Below are 15,997 nucleotides of genomic sequence, written 5' to 3' on the forward strand. Positions count from 1 at the left end.
ACTTTGATACAGATATATAATAAAATAAACATGTGAACTTCAAAGGAAGGCAGAAAGTATTTTCATGCAAGCCTGTGGGCAGAATACAAAATTTGTGTATAATTGCTCTCACAATTAATCATGCTGGGTTACTTAGAGTATCCTAAGGGCATGTGAAAACAAACAGTGATAAACAAAACTGCCTCTGAATGGTATGTACTGAAATTTCTGTAGAGGCTCAGTTCTGTGAAATTATCCTGCAAATGTTTTTATTCAATATCCAAATTACAAAGTCATATTAAACAATAAGCCCATCTGAATTAAAAATGCAAGGTAAACTGTAAATATAATAAAGAACTGTTACTATAAATAGTAACACTGTAAGACTTCCGAGGCAAGGAAATAAATAATAGGGACAATCAAAGATCAACATATATGCATATTGCAACTTAAATTTTTTAAATTTATTTAAACTGAAAATTTTGCTTTAATTTTACATTATCAAAAGTTTTTCTTTATATGTGAATACTCATAAACAAATATTTTAAAAAAATTAAACATGTTAATCTGTAATTCATTTGAATATACTGTCTGCACCAATTTCATCAAGTGATTCAAAAGTATTTTCATAATTTAAAATGAAAACTGAGTTTCTTTAACACAGGCACTATTCCTGTCAATGTGTACTTCAAATTGACAATTTTAAACATGCTTGCTTACCACTCATTAAAAAGACATCTTTAAAGACTAAATAAAAGTAAAATAAAAATATTATTAAAACTAGTTCTTTAAAAATTATTTACAGGAAAAGTATCAGCATTTTGAAAAACACTTTTTATACCCAAGGAATCATGAATAAATGGTTTTTTATCAACATATTCAAGTACAAAGTTTAATAGGAAGGCAAAGTACAGTCAACTCACTGTCACCAGCTGTTTACATCTATTGCTTCCAGGGAAAAATGTCAAACTTAGAAGTCACTTTCAAAGTTGATTTTTATACTCATTCTATTCATTTTTCTAAATTGAAAAATTAAATGTAATTTCTAATAATCATTCATCTGTTTTCATCAAAAGCATTATTTGAAATTAACCCTGTTTATCAGCTATCCAAAATTATATCTGAATGAAAGGGAAATGACACATCAGTCTTGATGAAAGTCATAATAAGCAATAGTCTCAAAGACTTCTCCATACAGCTTCAAGGTAAATATCTTCAAGATGAAGCAGACAATCCTGTCAGGCAAGAAGTTTATCTCTTCTCCTTGCAGAAAGAAAAATTACCCTTTCATGTCCTCTTTGAGACATCTGAGCAGCAATCAGAGAGAAATCTGCTAGTCCCTGTATTTCTGTAGCACTTTAACTACCCTTTGTCTCTTCATAATATTACAGGCACAGTCAGCTTCAGATGATTTGCAAATGAGTTTCTCAAGTCCTTGTTGACCACACTTTTAATTTTTTTCCTTTTCTTTTTTTTTTTTTTATTTTTTTTTTTTTTTAATTTTTTTCTGTCTGCTACTCAGCAGGAATGAGCAACAATGCCCAGAAACCACAGCAGAAGACTGGTACTGCCTGTCCACAGGTGCTGCCTGTCCACAGGTATACTGGGTGTGTCACCTTTTATAACTCTCACCAGACTGACAAAGACAGACAGACCAGCATTTATTCTTACCCTTAAACCCCCACACTTGCTTTTATCTTCCCACATGGAAGAGAAAGAGAATGTTAAGAAAATACAGCAAAAAAATAAACCAGAAACAGGATTAGAGTGGAAATCCTGGTTCTCATGATTTTATCGTAGAAATTTTGTTACTAGTTCTCTTCATGTGCTAGCTGCCACAGTGAGGTTATCTTGTGAACAATATAATTTGTATTTAATTTCAAACACTTTGATTTCAGGGCAAATGAAACTAAAAGAAAGGCAAACTTCGCCATGCATCAAAAATTACAGAACAGTTTGAAATCTACTTATGATTTTTATCAATCTTTTTTTGCACCTTGATTTCTGAGGTTGAACAGTTCAGCATGACATGTCAGCAATGCCCTACACTGGGAAAAATTATTCTGAGTTGTCATTATTAGAGGTTGTCTCTTAAAATTCAAAGCTGTACTGAATGGACAAAGGAACAGCTCCTTAAGCCTCTCTTTCACAGCAATCTGTGTGACAGCAGCCACTTGCAGCCCACTTTTCTTGCTTTTTTCCCTTGTCAGTGGTGATGGCAGGATGCATGATTGCAGTTAGCATGAACACTCTGTCAGTAGCTTTTCTGATGTTCTCAGCAAAGGCAGAGTTTAATTAAGATGTCTTCTCTCTCAAATAGTGGCTACAAAAATGGTTTTGCATTAACTCATGACAGGCTGAGTGCAGCTCTTGCTCTAGCACAATTATGACACTTCATGTTTTGAATTGTGAATATTTTCTGTTCAAAGAGAGAATGGCTTTCACGTGTACTTCCCCACTCCAACACACTGCCAAGACAGATGCATTTAGAAACTTTATAGATTTAGAATAAACTGGGGAAAAAACTTATTAAATATGAGTGTTAAAACACAGATGAATTTAAAACGCTGAAACAACAGTGGTGAATATGCCTATCGAGTATTTTAAAAATTAGTCCTTTAGCATCCAATGGAGTTTTAATTTTTAGTTTTTGCCAGAGTAAAGCTTTTTTTTTACTGTCATTATTTATTTCCTCCCTCTTCTGTGCAAAGGTACTAAAGAAAAGTCTGCTGACAAGCAAATGCTTAATGGGGGGGTAGTCTCCTATCAGCTCACGTTCTTATGGAGAACAAACTGCACTATGCAGTCAGCCACCAGTCTGCCACAAAATGAGCTGCTCAGTGAGCCAAGTAAAAGCCAGTATTTAGAGGTACATTCTGCTCAGATGTCAGAGCATCAAACCCATGATATCAGCTCCAGGTACTTCATATTTTACTCGTCCTTTATTCTTTGCACTTCTGTCCAGCAGTTTTGGATATTTTAGTACTAAAAGTACCACTCATATTGGTCCAGGAAAAAAAAAACAAAACAAAAAAACCAGAGCATTTTTTATTTAAAGTTTATGGTACTCTGATAGTCACCATGACCTGGCTGTCATGTCTTGCTCGCTGATGTTATGGTCAGCATTTGTTAGGAATCTTCTACCTCAGCTATTGACCTTTATTGAAATATAATAAAACGCCATTATAGTCTGTATTCAGATTTTTTTAAAAAGTCAACCACCCAAAATCCTGCACCACAAAATTCCTTTTGTGCCTGGGAAGTAAAACACCCACCCAAAGCCAGAGTGTCTCATCCACTCCAGGCACATCTCCCAATTTTGTAAGGCCTGGGAAGAGCAAAAAGCCCCTTTTCTTGACTTCTCACACTAGAGTAGTGTGTGTTTAGGCTGTGTTGGACTGAAATTTTTGCCATCACTCTTGCTGAAGTGTCTCTATTTTGTACGGTAATTAATTACTCTCCTGCAGGCAGGTCAGACCCCATCCACTATACCACAGTTCAAGACATCTTCAACCCCTCACCAACTTCTCCACAGAAACTTACTGTTGCTTTAGATTAATGTCTGGATACTTTTTAGAACTTCAAACATGTCTCTGTAGTGCTTAGTATTTCAGAAACTTTCCACTAAGCAATTTAGTGCTGGAAAAAATTCTATGTAAAAATTAAATTTTCTTTTTTGGATTCTCATTTTAGGTATTTTAGTTCCCGCTGTAAAAACTTTCCAAGTTTTTAAAAGTCATCTTCTTCTCAAGTGTACTGCTTCTGCTATATTGCAACAGTGCACAAACAGGTACAGTTGTTACAGATGATCACATTACATCTTGCCTTGTTTATGCCAAGCCTTGCATTGTCATTCCAGCACATAAAAGTGCAGGGTCCTCTGAAATGTGTGTTATACAATCGGAACAGCAAGCTTCCTGAAGCAAGTACATTGCCAATGGGGATTTCAAAATGCAGAACTTTGTACTTCATTTAAAGGTGATAAAATCCTAAATAGGTATCTAAAACCATCCTTCATTATTAAAGTCTTCAGCTGTTCCAGTGATACAGCTCTTGCATTCAAAAGCTTTATGCACTCCTAACTTCTTTATTAGACTGTCCTATCACCTGGTGTCTTAATGTTTCCAAGTTTCTGATTGTTTTTTTACTTTCTCTCATTGTTAACAGGAAATAATAAAATTTGAACATTTATCTTATGTGCTAGTGCTCTCTGATTTTAATAAAATTTTTTAAATATCTCACAATATGCATTAGAAAACTAAACTTTAATTAAAAACTTAAGAGAAAAATATTTTTGAAAAAAAGTTTTTGCTCTATTCAGGGCAAAAGGGAAAAGCACATAATGTGAACTCAGAAAAGCAATAGCTTCCATTATTCCCTGTTCCCATAAGTAATAATAGTACTTGATCTGAAATGAGGTGGCCTTCTCTTTGCCCGCTTATTTTTCCGTTCTCATGATGATTACAGGGCACTCAACTTTGGTGTTTATTTTTAACTCTACTTTTTGTCCGTTTATGTCTCACATCACAAGCTCATCTCCTGCAGAAGCCCGCTTTGAGAGCGCGGCTAAGAGACAGAGAGTCCTCCCACGTTCCTGTGCTGCCATTGTCATTGGCACTTCCACAGCATTTATGAAATTTCCCGGTAAACTATGAAAGCAGGCTGGAGTTCTGCAAAATGGTTGCTTTTCTTAAAAGGCCCCTTTGTGCTGGCATCCTCGTCTTTGTGTTGCAAATGTTTTTATGTTAACAGCAAAATGTGCTCCCTTTCCATTTGTGGGTGCTGACATTTTGTCTCTGGGTCTCACAGTGCATTTCAAACCACATAAGCCTTGTTTCTTGCTATATGGCTTGGCTCAAACAAATTTGATCATCAACAGAATTACAGGAACTTGGCTGCTAGCTGGGATAATTTATATCTGTTGAGAGTTACAAGTGGATTGGATTCAATAGACTTGCCTACAGCGTAACAATTAACAGCCTCCTTTACCAGACATATTATTTTGGAGGGTATTTGTTGGAAAGGAAAGAAGATTAGATTGTCCAGAAAACACTTTGTTCTGAAATCAAAATTTTACACGAGCATGGTAGCTGAATTTTAGTAAATTCATTTAATAATTTACATTTCTCTTCCTACTGGACTATACTGTATCAATCTGATGGTTCTGATCTTGCAATACATGGAAAATTCCTGCCTAAACACTGCCTTCCACCTTTGACCCATGTTTCTTCTACTACACTAAAATTCCAAGACCTCCAGTTCCTTAATATCTAAATGATATCTTCGTTTAAGTTACACACAGGAATATTGAGAAGAAGCTGGTCTCTACTTCCAAGCTTGCTTACATAGCACCAGTCATCGTTTAATATATTTAAGTAAAAAGCATCATCTTCCACTAAAGAAAAAGGCCCATCTCAGCAACTATATTCACTTTCTCAATTTACTTTGAAACACTAAAATTTTTACTGTCTAAATTCCATGTTAGAAAGTCTTGCTATTACAGTTTTTATTTGGTTTTTTTTTTATTATTTTACATAAGCCTAAAAAATACCCAAAATGTCTAACTGAACCTTATTAATGTAAATAAAATAACATTCTAGTATTATGTTTTGGAGCTGTTCCTGTACCTGACCATCTTAGCTCTACCTGGCATATTCTTGATTCTGAATTCTAACAGCAAAATATTAACATTATAAAAAACACTGCCTAATGTTTCTCCTGAAAAGAAAAAAGCATCAAGCAATAGATCCCAGAAATAAGTAATTTGTGTCTTCAATTTGAAATAATTTTTACTTTATCTTTCCATGAAAAGTCTTTGTCAAACACTAAATGTAATTTTGCTCACACTCAAAAATATCAGAGCACAATAACATGACAGCTTCTATTACCATTTAACCTATGTATAAAATCTGACTAATGCACTACCCCTGGAATCAGTAAATAAATGGGATTTAAGAATGAGATTTCTCTAAAGATGTCACTGAATTTTGAAAGCACAATAGGATGGGCACAGATGACCTTTATATATGCAACTGAATTTATTTCACATAGCACATAATTCACCACAGAATGAATTCAATACTCCCTTTCCTAAATAATTTCTGGTTTTAGAAGTCAATGTTTAAACATTGCATTTATTTTCTCAAGCTTTACTACTTATCTCCTTGCATGCTGCATTACTAAGCAACAAAATATCTGAAGTCAGCTTCTATTTCTTTCACCAACTGACTTAGAAATAATTGTCAAAGTGCCCAAACAGTCTATTTTACAAGTATTCAAAGCTATCAGGGTAATTGTTAATGGAGAGAGGATAACAGGATAATTTTAATGAAAAGTATTGAATCCTAAATGACATTCCATTTCAGGAAACTTCCATAACACCAAGTGGCAGGGGTCTTTAACTTGTTACTAACTTAATTTAATTCTTTACAGAATACATAAAAGTCCATAACATTAAGAATATACCCTCTGCTAAGATATGCAAAACCATCACATCTGAAATATGCTTGTCAAGAACATAGTGTATTATATTGAAGTTTCTTGCCAACGGCTCAAAATATTGAAATAATCAATTCACATTACAATAAAGAAATTTTAGTTTACCAACTAGTCTTAAAATTGGAGAAAAACAGAAGATGCACTGCCAATTAACTGGGACAAAGGAGATTTTTCCTAGTTAGCAAGTGAAAATTAGAAATTGCAAAATATAGAATCACAGACTCATTTCGTTAGGAAAGACCTTTTAGATGTTAAGTCTTGCTGTTAACCCAGCACTTCCATCTCCACCACCGTGCTCCTTAGTGCCAAGTCTATACGTCTTTTACATACTTCCAGGGATGATCACTCCTCCTGGGGCAGCCTGTTTCAATGCTTTCACCCTTCCAGTGAAGAACTCTTTTTCTAATATCCAACCTAAACCTTTCCTGATACAACTTGAGCCCATTTCCTCTTGTCCTGCCACTCATTACCTGGGAGAAGCTGCTGACCCCCATCTGGCTAGAGACTCCTTTCAGCCGGTTAAAGAGAGTGATAAGGTGCCCCCTGAGCCTCCTTTTCTCCAGTCTGAACAACCCCTGCTCCCTCAGCCACTCCCTATAAGATTTTTTTCTCATAAGATGTGTCAGAGACACATTGCAGAGAAAAGATTCAATTTTCTTCGACAGCTGAAGGGCTTAAAAGCTTTCCTGATATCAGGTGTAGCAGATTTCAAATATCTCCTAATGCAGCAGTCTCATTTTTTTACTGCCACCACAGATGCATTACTGCATTTTATAAAATTTTGATAATCAAAAGTTGTCATTGTCACATGACATTTTGTTGAGTTGAGCAAAATGAGCAGAGTTTTGTGCAGGTTTCAATATGTAAATCAGAAGGGCAAAAGAAACAGGAATTATTCTTTTTCATCGGTATTAGCAATTTAGTGCACAAATGTAAACTCCTGATTAACAAAAGTATTAAGTAGTAACCAAAGATAAATCTGTTTCAAAGTTTAAAAACTCATTTAAAAGAAAAGAAAGGTGTTGATAAAACAGATACATTTTAATTTAGTATTCAAATATGTACAAAATGAAGATTTATCTTTTATATCAGACAGGAAAACATTTACTGTGAAAAAATTTGGATCAATAAACTGAATTACAACTTTTAAAAAGTAGAAAAGTAAGAATTTTACATAGTATAACACTATGTATATTTATAAATTATTATTTAATCCTTATGCTTTAACATAAATGCTCATTGTCAAACCATGCCATTCCCCAACACTGGCTGAACAAATTTCTTTACTAAGACAAAATTTGTTTACAAAGAAATCACAGCAAATTGAGATCCCTTAAGTGCAAATTGCATTTCAGTCCTCTTCATGAAGAAGCAATATTACTGGAGATGCAGGAATCCAAACAAATATTGATTGAGAAATTATTAATCCCATTGTGAAAAGGAAATAAATATATTTCCATATTTGTTATTAGTTAAGAACATTATTGTTTCTGTGTAAAGCAAGATTATAGCAGTTCCATCAGGCAAGGGGAAATTTGTGCTGTTAGTATGAATACAATGCCTTATTTACTTAGAAAAATATTTATTTGTCTAGGAAAGCACATATGCACTGGCATTAATTCTTATATAAGAGCTACAAAAGAATTTTTAATATCATTACGCATACAGTGTCATTAGCAAATTTTTACCAATTTAAATAGCATTACATTCCTCTTTCACAAAGGGTTGCTGTTTTCACTGATAAACTCCTAAACCACTAAGAGCAACAGCAGTGAAAAGGAGGCAGCATTACCAAAAAAATATAATAGAGGGTGTTCTACTTTTTAAATTTATTTATTTATTAAGAAATTATATACCCAAGAAATGTGATGAGTTACCAGAAGGGATTAGTAAGAAATATTTGAACCAGAAATAGCAAGTCATATTAAAGATGAAGTTCTTTCTTTTTTTTGCAGTGTAACTAATTGTTGCCTGGGAATGCTCTGTAAGCAGGCAAAAAAAAGTAGACTATTTCCTATGTTTTATTCTACTATTTGCACAAGCACTTTCACGTTTTCTTTGTGAGATGGAGAGACAGAAAGGGAAGCAATGCATGGCTGTTCTCATTTCCTTAGATAATTTTTTTTCCAAAATCTCCCTGTGAGAAAGAGAAAAGTCCATTCAACTTGCAGATTGCAAGGCTTTGTAATCCGTGGTATTAAACACCATTCAGAAATCCTAAGAGCAGCAGCTTGAAAAACTGATTTTCAAACTGAGGCAAGAAAATAATCCCCTGCACTTGAAGAACACAGTCTGAATCTTTTGGAATTCTGAATAAGAGAGTAATTTCTTCTATCATTGGTATGACAAAACTATGCCTCTTCACTGAAACTATTCTCTGCTTATTTTTTGAGTTTGAGGTTAACTTGGGCCACACCTTCAAGGCTTTTTTGTCTTCTCCTCATCTCTGCTACCCAAGAAAACTTGGAATACACAGAAAGAAAACAAACTATTATGAAATTACATGACCCCAGGATCTGGGCTTTAAGGAAATCAGCAGAATTTGACACTAATGATACAGGACAATCACAGGAAACTGTGACAGGCAGTCACTCAGCTCAAACCTCTTTGAGGGGACTTCAGCACAAACAACTTTGCTTCTCTGGAACTTCTCTTTATACAAGATTGACTCTAGAAAGAACTAAAAGGCATGGCTAAAACTTGGAAATTCCATTTATTCTACCTAATGCTCCTGGAGGTAAAAAAAACAAACCAAAAAACCCAAACAAAATCAAAATGTTTGTCCCACTTAGATTACCCTGACTGTTTTGGAAACACTGTTTAGCTACTAACCAGAAAATAATCAGAACTATACTCATAGCATCTATGAGAAAATGTGCAGAATCAGTTCAGATTAACTTGATTATTCACTATTAAGGAGTAAATCTTCCAGTTCAAATATTTTGATATTGTAGTGGTGACACACTGAGCAGAGACTACCCAGCCACTCACTGCCACCTAAAGAAAATGAAAGTATTCTATAATGTATCACAAGATTAAAAATACCTGATAGTTTTTGGAGGAGCTCAAAGTTGGTTCATGTTTTGATGATGCCCAAAAATACCTCAAAAACACTGATAGGTCTTTCAGTCTCTAAATCTAAATTTTATTACAACACATAAGTTGAAAATGAATTAAAAAATAAGAGCTTTATAAGGAATCTCCCATCCTATCTAGTGAAAATCTGCAGTGATTTAGTGATCTGGTCTTTTTACATCCTGCTTTGCCTACAGTGCAGCTTTCCCATGATGGACAACTGGCTATGTTTCTACCACACATACTTTCTGTGTTCAGATCGCAAGCCTTCTTTCCACTGTTTCTCACATCCTGTCTTTTACTCCCCAGCTACTGTCCTCTAATTCCTTTACTGTTTCCCACCTTTATTCTTGTTCAGGTATTGCTTTCCAACTGTGCACGCACAGCTATAGTGACCATTCAAGAAGACATAAGAAGATAACCCTCTACCCTGCTGCTCAATCACATCTAAATTTCAATTACAAAAGAAATTTGTATGCTTAAACAAATGAAACAAATTTTCCTTCAGTCACATATGTCCATCTTTATAAATATATAGAAACATATTTTCTTCAGGCTGTGTACCTAACAGAAGATACAAACTCCACCTTGTAGCTACCAGGAAATGCAGTGCAGTCTATAATTTCACGTTGTATCACAGAAGTAAATCAGCCCAAATTTCCAAACCCACCAGCAACTCCCTCAGCCATCCAGCCATCAAGAGCATTTTGCAGAGTAGTGAGTCAGACTGAAGAACCATGGCAGTTTCAAATGTGTATTTTCTCTCAAGATGTGTAATACAAAACTGACAAAAAACCCCAAGCCAAAATATATTCTTCAAAGCTTCTGAGCCACAACACTTCCATAACTGTGCCTGCTTTCTTCACTGTCTGCCTGGTTAAAGACTTAAAAGCATCATCATTCCTTATCAAGTCTGGCATCATATCTTAATTTCTTACAGATGTCCAATTATGTGTGAAGATACTAAATGAGGCAGATTCCTAACCTCCTTTTTTGGTGTTTCTCAATTAAGTAACAGGTGACATTCCTCAAACCACACATGAACATCTCCCCTGAGTGAGTGATCCTTAACTCTTTCAAGATGGAGTAGTGGGGAACACGTAGCTCATTCTGAAGGACAGGCCAAAAATGCTCTGAATTGAGTACACCTGAGAGAGCTTACTTATGCACCCAAACCATCTATATGTGCTCTTCAGACCTGTTCACTCTGTGGAGACACTAATGCTCTCTACACTTTGGACAAGTCTTTCCCCCCAAGACTCAACTCCAGCCCCATCAGACTGTTCTGGTTGGACTAGAATTATGGAGAATTATGGCCAGCTCCAGACAGCTGCTCATTCACTCTTAGGCTGCATTAGGAAACCTACCTGTACTACAAACATGCAACCATATGGGCACAACTAAATTTAAACTAGCTTGCTTAGCATCCTCATTTATCAGCTGAGGAATTTTCTCACACCAGGACTTCCACTCCACCCTTCAATTTGAATATTGTCCTGAAAACCACATTACAGAACATACAAGTTTAAATAGCATGTTTTAAACAGAAATCAAAAGCAGTTGCATTCTCCAGATCCATGTGCTACTGTAACAATAACTTGTGAGACCCAGTCAAGACTGAGGTGCCTTTCACCAGCATTCAGGAGAGCTAACAGGTATGCTTCTAGAGAAAAAAAATTACCACATTTTCTGAGTATTAATGTTAAACCCTCTTTAAATCTCTTATATTTCCTGCACATTCATTATGCCTACAACTTAAATGCTATTAGAAGCTGAAAGATTACAGATATTGAAAAATAGGAAATTTGTCCCTGGGATTTCCACAGCAGCTCCTGCCTGTGTCTGGCCGTGCCGCAGTGACAGCTCTGCCATCAGCCCAGAGCATGGAGCAGTGGCAACAAGGGCCACGAATTTTACTCTGTCATAATGTCCTAAAGACAGCTCCCAACTGAATTCTTCAGATTTCTTTAGCTTCCCAGTGCTGGGCCTGGGCTGCCTGTCCTTCTTGCATTTTATAACCCTCCCATGCCCTTACTCAGGGTCTCCAATGAGCAGTCCAAGGACTGATGCTCTCTGCCATAAGCAGAGGTGTTGCTGGTGCTTCACCTGTAATACAGCAGGTGAAATATTGAGTGCCTTTGTATCCTAACACATCTCCAGTGCAGATTTACACACACTTCAAGAACGACATATCATAGCTGAAACACCTAGAACTCCTACTTTTTATCAGGACATAAATTCAAGCTTCTCCAGCTCCCATGGGCAGTCAGGAAGAAGAAAGAAACAGGACAATACTAACTTAGAAAACAATCTGAAATTAATCTACTTCCTTTTCAATGAAGCTCAGTTTGTAGCAGAAGTTTGTTTGTTTTTCAGAGACCTTTGAAAAAGTTCTCCGTTTCTCAACTTAAATACAGCAGAAACGTCCAAGATAACCCCTCAGATTTGACACACAAGTCCAACTTCTTTCTCTACACAAAGTGGGGATTAGCCTTCATTATGCCTTATTAGGTTCTTCACTAGAATCTGTGAAGATGATGATGTGGCAGCAGCCTCATCAAGTGGATGACTTTTGACATCTCTAATTATTTCTGTCTGTATGCAAAGTGTGGATTTACCAGAGAAGTAAGAGGAAGGAAAGAGGAAAGAGAAAGTAAAAGCTCCCAGGACTCTGACTCATGCACTTGTCAGCTTTGTGCTGCCACAAAACCCACCTACCATATTTTTCTCTGTGTATTTTCTAGAAAAACACACCTGATCACACCAAAACAAAACAAAACAAAAAAATCACTATAAAGCCAGAGTTTAAATCTTTTGTTTCCTTACAAATGAAGCTGTTTGTTCAATATAAAAATATTAAAACTATAAAGTTCAACAGATTGACAACATGAAAAAAAGACCTGCTTCAAAACTGAGGAAAAAATTCAAAATTGAGAAATATCTATCTGAAAATGGAAGCTTTACTCCAGACTGTTGCCAGGTTCACACCTTTTCCCTACAAGAAGAAATGTGATTAAAATCTGTGAAGACTATTTAATTGGTTTGAGTTCTGCATTGCAAAGAAAAGTACTTTGAAACACATACCAAATAATCTAGCTAAACCAGAGGCACATAAATCTTTTCCAGCTGAGTCAATGGGATTGATTCTGAGGCTTCTGATTCCAGTCTAGTTCAGATGTATATGAAAAGACCTGAAATCTAAAGAACTTGTGATAGGTAAATGCCCAATTTGGAAACAGAGACACCAAGGAAGCAGAGTAGTACTACCAGATTCAGATTCTCATAAGAGTAGGACCTATACCCTCTCACTGGTAAAATGTCATGTCTTGAGAGAGGACAAGTGCCTTCCACAGAATTTGCCTGGCTGCCTTCTGAAATCTCCAGATGTCCAGCTCTAATGCAAGGAAAACCAAAGCTAGTTTTTAATTTTTGCCTAAAACTGCATCAAAAGTTGCCTCTGTTTTTATTTAGCATTCTTTAATTTCAGAACATGGTTAGCCTGACTATTTTGAAATATATATTTTAAAGGCCATATAGTTATTAATTTAAGTTATTGTTCAAGTTCAAAGACAAGCTTCTTCCATGATATTTAGGTTAAAAAATATGTAGTTTCTACAAGATTTTTAATGTGCCCTATTCATTACAACATTCTGTGGACTCTAGTGACTATGTTACTTGGACTCCAGCAACATGAACATGGTGAGGACAGCACTGTAGGCAAAGCACAGAGGGCTCACTCAGGAGAGGAGTGAGGTCAGGCTCCACCTTGGAGGCGACTGGGCTGGTCCAGAGAACAGGGGCATGTTCTTGGAGGACCATAAGAACTGGCCTCATATGTAAAGTCAGGGTAAAAAGACTCTGCTGCCAGCAGATTTCTAGGCCATACCTAAGCACAAGGGATTAGAATCACCCTCACTTTACAGACAACAAAATAAAAGAACTAAGAGGACGAACAGTTAGCCCAATGGAGCAGTACAAATGTGGTTTTCTGCTTCCTAGTCCAGTAGGTAGATATCCCTGCCAGGCTACACAGAAGGACTTAATAGGACTGGAAAAGGCACAATTAATAACTGGGTAGACAGAAAGCACTATTTACAAGCATGTCAGAGGCCCCGAGTTAAACATTGCTTGTGTTTGTTTCTGTAAAGCAGTATTAATCCCACTGTTCAGAGAAACTGAAGGATTTTAAAAAAAAGAGGAATTTAAACTGGGGGGAAGTGAAGGAGAAAAGGCTTGCCACTCTTAATAAAATAAAAAGATGTCAGTGCAAATAGACATCAATTTTTAGAAACATCCTATTTGCCATCTACTGATGAATGCAACCGGAAAGGGGAAAAAATTAAAATAAATCCTTGTCAATAGTTTCCAAACAATTTCAAATCAAACAATTTGCTTCTAAAATTATGTTTTGGTTATTTCATGTTAACTACTGGATATGCGTTGTTCAGAATACATAATTTCCCAGGGGAATTGCCTCCTCTGAAAAGTCACAAATTCTTTCAATGGCAGTTTTTATTTATGGCAAGCCATAAATAGCTCTAAGACTTTTCTAAAAGTCCTGAGACATTTCATAGAATGGCTTGGATTAGAAAGGAATTTAAAGATCATGTAGCTCCAATTCCACTGCCATAAGTAGGGGACACCTTCTACTACACCAGGGTGCTCAAAACCCCATCTAGCCTGGCCTAGAACAGTGCCATGGATGGGCCACCCACAATTTTTTGCAGGCAAGCTAAATTTAAAGCTGAGTAAATTGGAAATTTGTATGCAAATTACTTTACATATTGTTGGGACAACAGCAAAAATCTAAAATGTTGAAGTTCTCAAAATCTCCTAAATACCAAACTTTACTAAATGCTTCTGGTTTATATCACAGAACTCTCTATACTATAGGCATGATAAAAGACGAATTTTAGTAACAAGAGCTACAATTAAAATAATCAGAATATTTTGGATTATAGAAATGGAAGGGTGACAACCCCAGGTAAATGGCAGGAAATTATAGATTTCAAAATATATTTATTGCACCCTAAAATACTCCTTGTTCTTAAGAAATCTGACTTCTTTGTGAGGGAAGAATCCTGTTTTCTCCTCAGCTCTGCTGCTACTGCAGCTCAAGGGAAGGCTCCCAAAGGTTGAGGCTCCCAGCTCCACCAGGCAGCCTGCTGTCTGTCCAGGCACTGGAAACTGGGAGGCTGTCAAGAGGAGTATAGCTTTGTTTTGGGATCTACAGTAATATGTGGGTCTCAGCTCTCCTCAGACCTGCTGTGCAGCATTTCAGGAGTGGAAAAAGACTACTTCTAGAGCAGACTCCATGACTAGAGTCATTAGGACTTCTGCATCTGATGCAGTGCTCCTTGGCTCCCATCACAGCTAATGGACCCATCTATTTCAGGGTGTCATGAATAACTTCCTAGAAATAAATATTTTTAATTAATTGCATATCAGTCAAAATATGAACCTACAAGTTACCCAAGTTTTGGTGTCTCCATAGCAAGAATTTCATTCAATTAAGGTGAATCTAATCGCAAGGGTCTAGAGTAGATCCATGGCCACCTATTCAATGGTTGGAAAGCATACTTTGATTTTCCTGGAACTTCAGCAGAGTCAAGATATCCTAGAAGAACACTCAGATTCAGTGATTCAACAAATAATCAATGATGTAACAGATGATTGCAAAGAAACTTGTCTGAGAAAGGCTGTGAGTCATCTAAATCCAGCCAATATGGAAATACTTTGAAATGTCATCCTTAAGGTAGAACTTTTCCAAACTGACCTTAACAGGAAATTATTTCCTAGCAGGAAGAACAGGAAAAGGTGCTAAACAATTGTTTCTCTCCAAATAAATTTAAATGACAACCTTAAAGTCAGGATTCCACACAAATATGTGATAATGGTTAAACCTCCCCTGACTGACACGCCTGAAGGGCAACAGCCCCTCTGCCTTTGTAACACTCACCCGCAGCATTCCAGAAGTTAGATTACTTCCCATCCTACTTGACACCTGTCTTATGCAGTCCCTTGAAGAAACAAGTTTGAGATCTTTCAACAGAAAACCAAATACTGCATAAAGCAAACACATCTAGTACCCTCTCACCACATACAGGTAATAATAGTGAACATGTGCCACAAGTATTAAAATAATCAACTGGTGTCTAAAATCAGCATGTGGATGTAGGAAAATGCATAAAATAAACCTCAAGGGGGTTAAAGTTTATGTCTTTGTTTAACAGAAAAATGGTTCTAAGACATTGAAACAATTCTTTTTTGCTTTATCTGCCTAAAACTACCACTGCTCCACATCACCAAACCATCTCTGATAATGTCCTGGCATTTGTAATAAACATCAGTCACCCGTTATCTACGTCAATGTATTTTGAAAAAGCTTTCCAGACAGAACTAAGCAGAAAATAATGTTCCCATTGTAAAATATTCTTTTAGGATA

At 36.2% G+C, this 15,997-nt stretch overlaps 1 protein-coding gene across 3 annotated transcripts in view; it reads right to left on the minus strand.

Moving 5' to 3' along the window:
- FGF14 (fibroblast growth factor 14) overlaps positions 1 to 15,997 on the minus strand; it is a 373,108-nt gene that overhangs the window by 88,453 nt on the left and 268,658 nt on the right. The window lies entirely within an intron of this gene.

This window comes from Serinus canaria, chromosome 1, assembly GCF_022539315.1.
Source record: "Serinus canaria isolate serCan28SL12 chromosome 1, serCan2020, whole genome shotgun sequence".
In the NCBI taxonomy this organism is placed as follows: domain Eukaryota; kingdom Metazoa; phylum Chordata; class Aves; order Passeriformes; family Fringillidae; genus Serinus; species Serinus canaria.